Source organism: Adiantum capillus-veneris, chromosome 18, assembly GCF_014529385.1.
Source record: "Adiantum capillus-veneris isolate H3 chromosome 18, ASM1452938v2, whole genome shotgun sequence".
Lineage (NCBI taxonomy): Eukaryota > Viridiplantae > Streptophyta > Polypodiopsida > Polypodiales > Pteridaceae > Adiantum > Adiantum capillus-veneris.
This window is the reverse complement of record NC_140948.1, coordinates 86058176-86071915: the sequence shown is the minus strand read 5'-3', so window position 1 is coordinate 86071915 and position 13740 is coordinate 86058176.

The following is a 13740-nucleotide window of genomic DNA, read 5'->3' as shown; positions in this document are numbered from 1 at the left end:
CATCCGTACACTCACTCGCACACTCACATATATATACACACACTCACGCACACACACCCATACATACACACACACACATACATACACACACACACGCGCATATACGCATATATACACACACTCACGCACACACACCCATACATACACACACACGCATATACGCACACACCAGTAAAATACAAAAAGAAATGAAGGATTCAACGACATCGACGCCATCACCAAGAAGGAATAGGACCTAAATCTCGCGACACCTACACCAAAACAAGTAAAGGCACCAAAGGCATGTCCCGGCCGACCCCGAAGTGACGAATGCACTACACCGACACACCAGCAAAGCTGCTATTCATCGGCATCATGTCCACGACTCCCTCTTCAGTAAACCGTAGGTTATTATCATTAGTTTTTCCCAGTTTCAACCAAATCTTGTAAAAAATCCCAAACTTGTAAAATCTCATCTCTCTAGGTGATGGTCACAAAGGCCCACGTAGAGGTTTTCCTTATAATATTTCCCAAGACAAAGCAAGGGTCAACCACCCAGGGCCCACCGCTTTGCTTTGTCTCCCCTGATTATATTATCCTAATCAAGCCAGATTACCCTAATCTAAAGCATCCAGCACCTATAAAAAGGCACTGAGAGGTCACTATCTGGGGAGGGGGGGCAAGTTCATGAGAGGTCAACACTTGGTAGTATTTTGGTGAGAGGAATTGGCAACATTTGCATCACAAGAGAGGGGACTTAGCATAGTGGTTTGCTTTGGAAATTGTATGATGTAAAGGAAGCGATGTCCACATCTCGACTCCAACGATCGATGCACACACACTCATGTGAGCAAGTTTTCATGTCAATGAGTCATCTTTAGAGAACACACCAAGTAGGTTCACTATTTCTCCCTCTATCTCTCTATCACCATGATGTGCCACCTCGCCCGAAATAAGGTTGTTGTAAATATGGCAAGAGAATAATTCTCCCTCACACCCCCGAGGGTTTTCATCACCTGTCTATTCTCTCTATTCTCTCTCTCTCTCTCTCTCTCTCTCTCTCTCTCTCTGTGTGTGTGTGTGTGTGTGTGTGTGTGTGTGTGTGTGTGTGTGTGTGTGTGTGTGTGTGTGTGTGTGTGTAGAATTCGTGATATTTCAAATTACCGTTGTCTATGTCCTAGCCGCGCAAAGCTAGGTGGTGCCCCTTGTTTTCTTTATCGTGACCGGCTTGAGGCGTGCATCGGCTCTCGGTGTTTTAGAGGCCGTCGGGGTTTTGTGTCGCGCTTTGCGCTTGTCAGTAGCTAAAAATCCTCTTGACAGCTGCTTAGACCCTAGGCTATGAATAAATCTTGTGACCTGTCAGACTGCAAACTGAATATCTGACCTCGTGTTGCATACATAAATGAGGCATCCAACAACAGTTTGGTAAAGAGTGACATCTGTAGGATCACCAGCATCATGAAGACTTAATTTCAAACCTATTTCCATGGGAGTGGCAACAGGTTTGCTATCCTCAAGTCCAAACTTACATAGCACTGTGAGGCTATGTAACTTTTCTTAACAAGAAAATACCACTATCACACTGCTTAAATTGTATACCCAAGTAATGATGCAACAACCCCAAATATTTCATCTTAAAAGTAGCATTTAAATCAGCCTTAAATTCAGCAATATGTCTCTCATTTGGTCCAGTGATCAGCAAATCATCTACATAAAGAACCACATTTGAGAAGTACATCACCCTCACACTTTACATACAATGTGCTTTTTGTTGGACTGTTACAAAAGCCTTGTTTGACCAAATGAGTGTTAGCTTTCTCATACCAAGCACAAGGAGATTGCTTTAACCCATACAAAGCCTTCTTACATGTGCACACTTTGTCCTCTTGTCCTTTCTTGACAAAATCGAGAGGCTGCATCACATAAACTTCCTCAAATATGTCACCATACAAGGAAACAGTAACAATGTCTGATTGATGTACATCCCAACCAATATGAGCTGCCAATGCACATAGAAAACACACAATATTCATACAACAAGTGGGAGAAAAAGTCTCTTCATAATCTATGCCTTTTTGTTGTGCATAACCCTTTGCAACAAGTCAAGCCATATGGCGATAAATCTCACCATACGGCTTGCATTTCAACTTGTTAACCCACTTTGTACCAATGGCCTTTTTTCCGGGAGTAAAATCACATAAAGTCCATGTGTCATTTTCTATTATACGCATCATATTCTGATTGCATGGCAGCCATTCAATTGTTTGAATTATGTGCTTCATCAAAAGACAGAGGTTCCTCAACATCATGTAAGCTAGTCAAATCATAACAATCTGATGCATAAGATGCATGGCGAGAGCCTGAAGGAGTACGACTAGACAAAGGTGCATCCAATTTGCTGTCATGCAATGTATGCACCAACCATTTTGGCATACCTCTAGCCTGCTCATTTTCAACCCTTTCCTCATCAAGTACATCAACAATAGGCTGATCTGTAACATTTTTGGAAACCCTCATAGGCTGTACATTTGCCTCATTGGAATTTACATTCAAATTTCAACCACTGAAAAGAGGCAACAAAGTGTCATAAATATGTTGTGAGCCTACATTATTGTCTCTAGTACATGACAGTAAGGGCTTAACAGAATCTTCCACAAACACTACATCCCGTGAAACTAGAATATGCTTTGTTTGCTGACTATACAACCTGTAACCTTTGCTTTCAACATTATAACCAACAAAAATACATTTGACAACCTTATCATCCAATTTTCTGCTCTATGTTTGTGGCACCAAAGCATATGCCAAACAACCAAAAACATGCATGTGCTCAATAGAAGGCTTTCTATCATGCCATGCTTCATATGGAGTAATAAACTGTAAAGCTTTTGTAGGACACCTGTTAAGGACATAAGTGGTAGACATGATGGCCTCAAGCCAAGCAGAATGCAGCAAAGCTTGACTTTTGACCATACATCATGCCATTTACTTAAGTGACCTGTTTTTCCTCTCAACAACACCATTTTTCTAAGGCGTATAAAGCACTGAACATCGGTGTTTTATCCCACGACTATCCAGAAATGCATTAAATTCATGAGACATATACTCCCCCCCTCGATCAAAACGGAGGGTGCCCATGATACATTTCAAGACATTTCCAGCCATAGCCAAAAAAAAAATGAAGCACATAAAAACTTTGGACTTTGCTTTAAGCAAAAATACCCATGCATTCCTGGAGTATTCATTAATGAAAGTCACGAAGTAAAGGTAATTGCCCAAGGACAGAGTTTGCATGGGCCCACAAACATCACTATGCACAAGTTGCAACCTGCATGTGGCCCTAACTAAATCATCCTTTGGAAACTTTGAATGTTGCATCTTACCCAAAATAAAGCCTTCAAAAACATGTCTGACAGGTGCTTCAATAGGCGGCAAAGAAGCAACCATACCAGATTTCTACAAACGCAACAAACTGGCAAAATTCAGATGACCAAAACATGCATGCCAAAGTTTTGCATATGAAATAGCTCTTGAATCTACAACATTTGCAAAATTTTGTCCACACTTGTCATACAAAGTGAGCTTATACAGCTCAAGGCACAAAAGGCTAGATGCAACAATTTCATCACCAAAATTGAGATCATGAACAATACATCTGTCATACATAAATTTGACTACAAGTCCAAGTCTAGCAAGTGCAGATATAGACAAAATATTCTTCTTGATCCCAGGAACATAAAGTGCATCACCAAGTGTAAAAGAACTGCCATTTGTAGTAGTAAGCACAATCTTTCCAACTCCCTAAACCGGATAAGAGGCATTGTTGGCACAAGTGACTGAATTCCCATGAGGGACAGACTCAAGAGAGGTGAACAATTCACGATGTGAGGTAATGTGCTTTGTAGCACTAGTGTCAAAATACTGCACATGTGAATTTGCGGCATGCATGAATCGTGGACAACAAGATTGTAAGTGCACTCTGCATTAAAAGCCCATTTTGCATCAACATCAGCATCACAATCTCCTTTCACAGAAGACTCAACAATGGCTGCATTTGTAGTGGAGCGAGCATTTGCGGTGGAACCACCCTATTTCTTCTTAGCCTCTTTGACCTTCAACTTAGGACACTACTTGATCAAGTGATCATTAGCTTTACAATAATGGCAACACATCTTCTTTTTGCCCTTCTCACCACCAAAATTTTCAGACAAATTGCTCCCAGTAGAAGCATTAGGAACAAGTGATTTCCCACTGACAGAAGAAGCATAAGAAGTGGTTGCATTGTTGTTACCACCCTTCCTTTGAGAATCAATAAAAGCCTATTCAATTGCACGCTATCTAGTCTTGTTTTTTCTGGAAAGTGACTCTTGCAGTAGCAATGTGCACAATGCATCAAACTTGACAACTTCAGGATTTCCTTGGGTCATGTACTAGCAAACGTCTAGTAAGAATCTAGTAAGGCATCAAGAACAGTATGCACAAGGGAACTATCTGAAATGACTTCACCTGCAGAAATAAGTTGTTCATTGATATCCTTGTTGACAGTCGCAAGGAAAGTATCCATATCATCTTCCTCATGTATAATCTTTGACTCCAGATCTTTACGCAACAATGCAATTTTTGCCTCATTGCGGTTTGCATAAAGACCAACAAGAATATCCCAAGCCTGTTTTGTAGATTTTGTTGAACAAATGTGAGGAATAATGGTGTGCTTCACTGACAATGCAATCAATGCATGAGCCTACGCATCCTTTACATCCCAACGAGCTTGTTCTGTCATAGGCAAAACAACTCTAATAGAAGCAATCCTTGCAGCAAGACCTGCCACATCCTCAACATCGCCTACCTCCTCAGAACCATGACATACATCAATGCTCTAGACAGTATTTCAGATGCCCTTTGACACAAGAACATGTTGTAAGCCCACATAGGGTAATTTTCTGGCCATCCAATCTGTCCTCAGCAGCAAACATCTTGAACACATCTATGTTGTTGTGAGCCATGGAAGATGCCTGCACTTGATGTGAAAATTGCCCAAAATGAAAAGAAACTGAGTGAGATCAGCACGTGCTATACAATACAACCTGCAGTAAACTGTATGGGACCTATTATATAGTATTTGGCATTGACAGAAATTCTACACAAAATGACAAAACTGCCTGTGAAGACGTAGCTATAGTGGAAACGGAGGCCGAAATGAGCCCAAATAAAAATCTGAGTAGATTAAGCTCTGTGAGCTTATCCAAAAAATATGTCAACCAGCAGTTTCTCACCAAAGCTCACTGAAATCAAAGAAAATGAGTAGGCGTGTGCTGGAGCTGCTCGCGACGAAGCCCGGGAGGACGCAACTTGCTTCGATACCAATTGTTGAAATTAGGGTTGCAAGAAAACACACACAGCTTGGAGAAGACAAAGGAAGCTCAAGGCACACAACAGAGACTATATTACTTAGTGTGAAATGAAAAGATAAATAGCCCTAGAGTGATGGGCGTATATACAATGCACGGGGAAAAAAACCTCCTAAAGAGGGAAAAAATGCCCCGGCGGTCCTAGTGTGTTCACACACATCACTACCACATTATATGGTAACAAAAAAAACATACACGAGAAATCTTATGCAAACACACACATCAAGTGGAGCAATAAATGTGTAGAGCAAACAGAGAAATGGAGGTTGTGGAGTACCTAGTTTTCAACTTGCAAAGTGATGTTGTTTATTATGATGCTATCACAATGTTTGCATAAAACTATACCAATGCTTACTGTCTGCTAAATATTTCCATTATACACACATTGTGTCGGGTTATGTGACAAGATTATTTTGCAAGATTTTTATTACTTGAAGAGGTACTTTGGAGCATGTGACAATGTATTTGAGACTTGTGGACAACAGGATGACCATAAGAAGGGTTTCCTTTTTATGATGGCTTGCCAATATAGGCACCTTGAGTTCTTGCAAGTACCTTAAAAGTTTCTAATGGATGATGCTATGTATGACATATGTGGTAGTTGGGCAAAGACAAAGGATGCTCTCTTGGAGTTTAGCAAAGGTCTTGCAAGTGGAGAATCATGTTGTGTTAATGAATATGAATCTCTATGGGATAAGGAGGAAATTGTGTTTGATAGCACATGCAAAATGGGCAATGTTATGCAAATTGTGAATGTGAAATTTCAATATGAATAAGCTCATGTTGGTATGCATGATTTTGATGAAGATGAAGAATGCATCTTGAGTTGTGGTATGTTTGATGAGAATGATCGGCTTGTGATCATATGAAAGAAGATATTAAAGATGTGGTTGAGTCTTGTGATGTGGACTCAAGTATAAATGATTCTAGGAACTCTTGTGTGAATGATAAAGCTGTTGATTTTGGTCATCTTGATGCTATGCAATCTTATGGTATGCATATTGTGGTTGCTGATGACTATGTCCCTACTTATGGGTTGTTTAATGAGATATCTACGGATTCCACTTATGCTGTAGATGGTTGCACTGAAAATGCAATTATGGAACCTTGCATTGAGCTTAAAGTTTATAATTTTCATGCTTCTAAGGTTGATATGGATCCTAAGGTTATGCATAGAACTATGATTTCCAAATATGAATGTTCCACTTATGGATCCTTTGATGATATACCTCAGGTTGCTGACCGTGTGCATGATTGTGTTTCACAAGGTTCTATGGAGTCCCATGTTGAGCTTAAAAGTACCAATTTTGATGCTTTCATGCTACTTTGAAGCCCACATCTATGCATGATGCTATACTCTTTGATGATGGTATACGAGTTAGTGACTTGTTTGGTGAGCTACTTGTTGTTGCAAGCTCCAATGTCAAGCAAGAGATGTTAGAGGAATTTATGAAGATTGTGAAAGAGGGTTTATGCTTTGGAAAGCTTGGTGATATGGATGTCCATATTCTTTGTGTTAGTGAGTTTGATATACTTACCAAGTTGGATGGTGACTTGCTTTGTAGTTTGAATTGTGATAGGCAAGAGAAAGTTCTCTTTTGTGGCTTTGCATGCAAGGATACTTTGAATGTTTTGACTGGACAAATTATGGTTGATAATGTAGAAGATTTGATGGATATATTTGATAGTGATTTGTATGATTTGAAGCGTGAAACTTTTGGCTTGAATTCAATGCAATCTTATGTGTATGACAAAGGAAAGAGATATGTGTGTGGTGTCGTGCATATGTGGGTCTTTATTTCAATGGAAAAATATTCTGATATGTTATGTGTATGGTTATTGGATGCGACATAGAGATGGAGTGTCAAAGAATCTATGTTTTTTCTAGCTCTCATTTTATATAGTGAATCTTACAAATAGAAGAATGCTTATAAATAGCAACAATGTAGTTGAAACACTTGAAAGTGTTCCATGCTTTTTTTTTTTTTTTTGGGGGGGGGGGGGGGCAATATGTGATGTTGTCAACGTGCAAACAAGAATGAAAATGTATGCCTCTATAGCCTTCCACGAGCTACACCGTCGGAACAAAGAACTATTGCACGATAAAAAACACTTGTGGTAAACACCTTTAGAGATTTATGAAAAACCCTCCAAGCATGGAACACACTCAAAATCAAGAGAAACAAAGGACATCATGACAAAGCTCCTCTCATGAGATGTCTGTAGAGTATCCCTAGGCAAAAAACAGAGAAGAAACGGAGAAGTTATGGCCGCTCGAACATGGAGGTGTCCTTTTTCTTGCTAAAAAATGAGCTCTCTGGAATTTTTACAAGTGTTGCAGCTATTAAAATGGGGGCTTTCTTATCCTTTATCCCCAAAATTGTATCTCTTTTCTTAGCCAACAAGGTTCTCTCCTCAGGCACCTTTTAAATGGTTCAATTTTGGCCTTTTTTGGTTGAAAAATGAGTTGTTAGTGACCCTTTGACCAAGGAATGGGGTGGGGGTAAGTGTCCGGGGACCAATAAAGCGGCCAGGCGCCTGTACAAGCGATGGGAACTCAAAAAATGCGCTATCTCCTTCCCCATGATCCCACGAGCCGCCATAGCCAACCCTTGAGAGAGCTCCTCTCACCTTTGATACACCATAATGGACACCCAAAGTGCCCTATATACTCCTCACTTTCCCCTTTTCTCTTCTCATGTGGGATTACTCCCATGCCACATGGAACTCTCCCCAAGCTTCCCAACTTCCCCAAAAATTCCCAGCTTCTCCTAAAGCATGAGAGGACTTCTTAGACAATTTTCCCGAGGTATACCTTGCTGCTCCGGTCACCGAATGACGCACCGTGGCACACAACTCAAATCCCATCACCTCGGCTATCTCCAAAAATGTAAAACTTCAGCATTTCTAATACTATACCCCCAAGTTGGCCCAGTTTCCCTTGTCGCATGCACCCACAATCATCTTCTAAGTTATGACCGCTCGCTTTGGATGGTCATAACTTATGATGTACAAGTCCGATCCAAAGCTATAAAGCACGGCTGAAAATACTTATTAAAAACCATGTTTTGGAGTCTCGAACAACACTAAACATCATCATTCAATCTTGGAAAAATCACACCTTTGTACAAGGATTTTTACATGGTCACTTCCAAAACTTGTAGGGCTATGTACACATATATACATGAGGTTAGTGGGCAAGCTTTTTGGCATGACTTAGTGACTTTATGCTCATTCAAAAATGCATCCAAAAGCTGACCAATGAAGCGAAAAGGGTGAGGATTTTTCTTGGTCATGCATTTAATGGCTTGTAATCAACACAAACTCTCCAACGTTCATCTGTCTTTGGAGTGACCACTACAGGGTTCACCCATTCAGCATTATCAACTGGCACAATGAAGCCTGCATCCAAAATCTTATCCACTTCTTCCTTTAAAGAATTCATTTGCTCCTTACCCATCCTTCTTAATTTTTATCTTATTGGCTTCACCCCTTCAACTAGCTCAATCTTACAGGATCCCCAACAAAACCCCTTGTTTCCTGATATGAAGAAATGAAAAGATTTGGAAACTTATCCAGCATTTCTATATTTAGGTTGCATCAACTCTTCAAGTTTCTCTAAACGGCTTGAAGCATTTATATTCCCTGATACTTGCAACATTTCACCCACTTACCTCTTCTCCTCCTCCAACAATAAGAATGACACTTCACCCTCATCGTTGGAACTGGAAGCAGAGCAACTTTCGGAATCTTCAAAACTATCTTCACTGGTAACCTCAGAGTCATCATTATCACTCAGATCTTCTAGTGCCATAGGTTGCTTGGTAGTCATATCAAATACCCTCTTTTCACCCCTCCTGCCATACACACAGATTGTGCCCTTGCCCCAATCTTGCACAACACCAAAAACTCTAACCAAGGTTGTCCCAAAATGAGAGGAAAAACTCCCAAGCCAGCTGGCACAACATGAAAGTTTACTATAACCTTCACGTTAAAGACTTCGACATCCAAATTCTTAATCATCCCCAAACACTTCACTTTGGCATGGTTTGATAGTCGAATCCAAAACCCAGAGCTTCCGCATGTGATGAGACCTAGTCTCTCGACACATGACTGTGTGATCACACAAACTTGAGCACCTTTATCAATATAGGCCTCTCCCATGCCCACACCTTTGTGCCAAGCGTTCACCACAAGACAAATGTCAGGTAACCCTCCCACAGCCAACACTCTGACTTGTCCATGCTTTGGCTCTTTCTCTGGATTCACTAATGACTTCCACTGCCTCTTGAGTTTGGGCACCATATTCATCAACTGTCCAAAAGTACAATCTACTTTCCTCCCAATCAAGTCTTCCTTCAAACTATAAGCTATTTGGCCTTCCCCCAAAGGTAAGTCTGCCACTTCAAACCGTCTACGAGGTCTTCTCTTCCTCTTGGATTTCGCATCTTCACCCTCTTTCTCCTTCCCTTTCTTTTTGCTAGGACCTGGTGCAGCATAGACTTCCCTCTCTCTTTTGCCCACAGGTAGCACATCTGCTTCCATCTTTTCAACTCGCACAATACCCACATGACCACCAAAGATTGAGGCCTGATTTTCCTGCTCAGTACCTTGATCTCCTTGTATATCCAATACATAATCATTAGCCCTGATGGGAATCTGTTGGTGTAGTGGGAACATATCACCTCCCATCCTTGTCGGATTTGAACAATAAGTGATGATATGACCAGGATCACCACCACAATTATAACAAGTAGGAATGAACCTCCTCTGTGGCTCAAAGACTCCTTATCCACGACCTGCATTAGCATTATACTGTGCTTCACATGCCTAAGATATCCCTCTACCACGACAGTGACCACGATCGCCTCCACCTCCAAGAGCACTTAGTCACAATTCCTGCATCATGGTCATCCTGTCTTGCATACTTTGTTGTAATTGTTCATTAGCAGCCCCTTGAACATGTTGGCCTCGAGCCTCTGCCTGATTATCCTCCTTTTGGCCACCATTATTTTGCACATGGACCGCTTTCCCATATTCATTAAGTCTTTGAGCCTTCCATTCTTTCTCTCTAGCGATAGTAACTGCCTCCTCAAAGGTGGTGGGTCTTTTCAACTCAACTTTGAGCTTCACACTTTCTTTTAAGTTGGTCACAAAATGGTCCTTCTTTAACATGGATAGAGGGATTTCATTTTCCAAAGCTCGGGCCCATTTATCCCATAAATGGGTGAACTGCATGACAAAATCATCAACACTCTAACTACCCCTTTGAGTGTACGCCAAAATTTCATGTCAAACTTCATTAGGTACTCAATGGATCTATACTATGCCAAGAAAGCTTGCTTCACACGATTGTAGTCCAAAACTACCCTTGGAGTTGTGCTTGCACCAACTCTTCATGATTGTGTAACCAAACTTTTGCTTCATCCTGTAAACTGTATTGCAGCAGCCACAAAAATATAGCTTGGTCTAGTCTATTTCGCAGTAAGTAATTGACTTCCACTTTTACAATAAAAGTCTGTGCATTCTCATTAGGCAATCCATAAAACTGTTGAAACTCGTACGATGTTAACCCTCACGGCACACGGACACCCTATCGCCTACGATGGACGCGTATTATGTATTATTTAGAGTCAGGTACCGGGCTTGTCGGACCAATAGGAAAAGGGTAAGAGTGATCGCCGATGAGAGGCGCACTTTAACTTGGACATTCAAGGGATTAGTTGGTTAAGCATGGGCGCCCAAGTGTGAATGGGGTGAGCTCCTATAAAAGCCAACTAAACCTAATTTTTACTCATTCTCTCATTTGTGCAATTGAAGAGTGCTCTTGCTCCATCTCCATCTCCATCTTCTTCTTCTTCACCTCCTTGTGTGTGTGTGTGTGTGTGAGAGAGAGAGAGAGAGAGAGGGAGAGTGTGTGTGCGATCGAGCATTACGAAGGCACGGCGGCGGCGACGCGGTTGAGCGCGGCACGACTGCAGCTTCTTCTTCATCGCGGCGAGGAATCCACCACGAAGGCGAGCGTAGAGCGGTGAGTGACACACCCTTTGTTCTCTTGAGCTTGCTAGTTTAGGCTTGTTGTGTGCTTGGAGCCGTTTGTGGCTCGCACACGGTGTATTGGCAAGTCCCTTGCTTCGACAGTGCGGCAAGGAGCGCACATTTTTGGCACCGTTGCCGGGGATATGCCCTACACTAAGCTCGGTTAGCACTTTACGCTTCCTTGTGGTGCAATTTCTATCATAGGAAAAGCAGGGAAGGAGTGTGTGGAGAATTCTGTTTTTTGCGCTTTCTGCATTTGCTGTCAAGTTTCAATTTCTGCGATTTTCTGCATTTCTGCGTTTTTTCAATTTTCTGCAATTTCTGCATTTTCAAGTTCGGCGTTTTCAATTTCTGCAATTTTCTGCATTTCTACGTTTTTTCAATTTTCTGCATTTCTACATTTTCAATTTCTGCGTTTTTAATTTCTGCAATTTTCTGCATTTCTGCGTTTTTTCAATTTTCTGCATTTCTGCATTTTCAATTTCTATATTTTCTGCATCAAAAAAAAAAAAAATTTTTTTGGAAAAAAAAATCCTGGAAAAAAAAAATTTATTTAAAAATTTAAAAAAAAATCGAAAAATAAAAACGCGAGCGAGCGGGTGGCTAAATTTTTCGAAAATAAAAAACGTGACTCTTAAAACGGACGGGTTGGTTTGTATAAAAGATAGATCGGGATCGGGATCATTTTCCCAAGCCCAAGCCCAAGCCCAAGCCCAGGCCCAGGCCCAGGCCTCAGTCCTATGATATATATTAGACTCACTCTTATATATATACCCTACTCCCTCAAGAGAGAATGAGAGCATGTGGGACAAGTCCTCCACTCTCCTCCTTTCTCTTCCCACTTGCACCCTTAGACTTTCTAGTTTGGGCCTAGTTCCCTATTGGAAATTGACAGTTTTAGGGATTCCGAGGGCATAGAGTGACCAAACGGAGGGCTGTAAAGCACGACGCGTCCCTCCTAGCGATACGCTCGTTTCGAGCTATCACACGGCCCATTCCACGACACGCTCGAAAAAATCTAGCAAAAAAACAAACAAAAAACACGCTAAAAACTAGTCACAAGGCCTCCTAGAGCAGCTTTTTGACACCTTAGGGTATCAAAAGCACATGCACTTACGCTCTGGGCGGGTGCTAGAACACGAGCATATTGAGGGTGCCTCTGTTCATACGGACACCCATTACCCATCCACGATAAGCTCTAGACCCTCAGCGGGGACACAAGGTAGCACCACCCAAGACCCTAAAATAGCCGCTAGTGATTCCTCCTCCGACTCAGAAATCATGGAAGCATACCCTACCCAAAACACTGAGAGAGAAGGCCATGCACCTCCCGAAGCTCCACAGCCTAGTACTAGTATGTTTAGCCGTTTCATGGAAACATTAGGTAGAGCTACTCGCTCGGAACCTGATGCAAATGAAGCACACGAAGGGGGTGGGGAAGTGGACTCTCCTTTCACATCGCACGTGGACCCCACACCCCCAAAGAGTGTCCATGTGGATATCCTACCAACTTCTTACCAAGAAGGCCCTGTTGAGCTGCCTCCTTCAGAAGTTCCCTCTAGAGTACCGTTGGTGACAAGTAAAACCACGGGGAGCAACATTGCTTCTACCTCACAAGAAACCGTTAACACGTCGACTCTAGAAGGATTGTTCATTAATGATCATTGGACATACGACCTCCACACTGAGGTGTTGACGGATCTACACTCTGGCCACGCCTACCATGTAGGATGGATAGAGATTGTACAATCCACCTCTAGTGCCACGAGCATCGAAGATCAACAGAAAATGATCTGTAATGTTATCCATGGCATTATTCAATCAGAAAGGCAAAACCGAGGGGTAAATATACTCTCAACTGGCCCCATGAGATTTTTGGATACGAGCAAGGCTCAACAGCCTACTCTATCACAAATGGAGACTCCTCTAATGAGCCCCATGGACCCATCTTACGTCATTTCACCTGGGGTCTCTATGCAATCTGAGCCTCCGAGCGAAAACTTTAGCTTCCCTAACTTGGCTCAACCCTCTATCAAGGAAAACACAGTGCTCACTCCAGGGATAAGCCTGACAGAGAATGTACCGATGACATCTACGGTTAGCGCAGTGCCACTACCTAGTGTCGTAGTACCTAATATGGGGCCTCGACCGTATGTGCCTCTAGCCCCTTATGCACACATGGCCCCCACACCTCCAATTGTACCACTTGCTTATGCTCCTCGAGTGCCGCTCCCTAGCTCTTATCCGAGTGGACCTATGCCCGGTTATGTTCCATATCCTGCATCATCCACACATATGCCAAGACCGGTACCCG